Below are 428 nucleotides of genomic sequence, written 5' to 3' on the forward strand. Positions count from 1 at the left end.
TTTTCTGATTCAGTATGTGGATGTACCTACTAGAGAAGATTGCTGGGCCCCTTGCTGAGATATTTGTATCATCGATAGTCACAGGTGAGGTGCCGGAAGACTGGAGGTTGGCAAACGTGGTGCCACTGTTTAAGAAGGGCAGTAAAGACAAGCCAGGGAACTATAGACCAGTGAGCCTGATGTCGGTGGTGGGCAAGATGTTGAAGGGAATCCTGAGGGACAGGATGTACATGTATTTGGAAAGGCAAGGACTGATTAGGGACAGTCAACATGGCTTTGTGCGTGGGAAATCATGTCTCACAAACTTGATTGAGTTTTTTGAAGAAGTAACAAAGAGGATTGATGAGGGCAGAGCCGTGGATGTGATCTATATGGACTTCAGTAAGGCGTTCGACAAGGTTTCCCATGGGAGACTGGTTAGCAAGGTT

Source organism: Chiloscyllium plagiosum, unplaced genomic scaffold, assembly GCF_037043375.1.
Source record: "Chiloscyllium plagiosum isolate Xiang-an unplaced genomic scaffold, Cpla_swu_hap1 HiC_scaffold_48, whole genome shotgun sequence".
Taxonomy (NCBI): Eukaryota; Metazoa; Chordata; class Chondrichthyes; order Orectolobiformes; family Hemiscylliidae; genus Chiloscyllium; species Chiloscyllium plagiosum.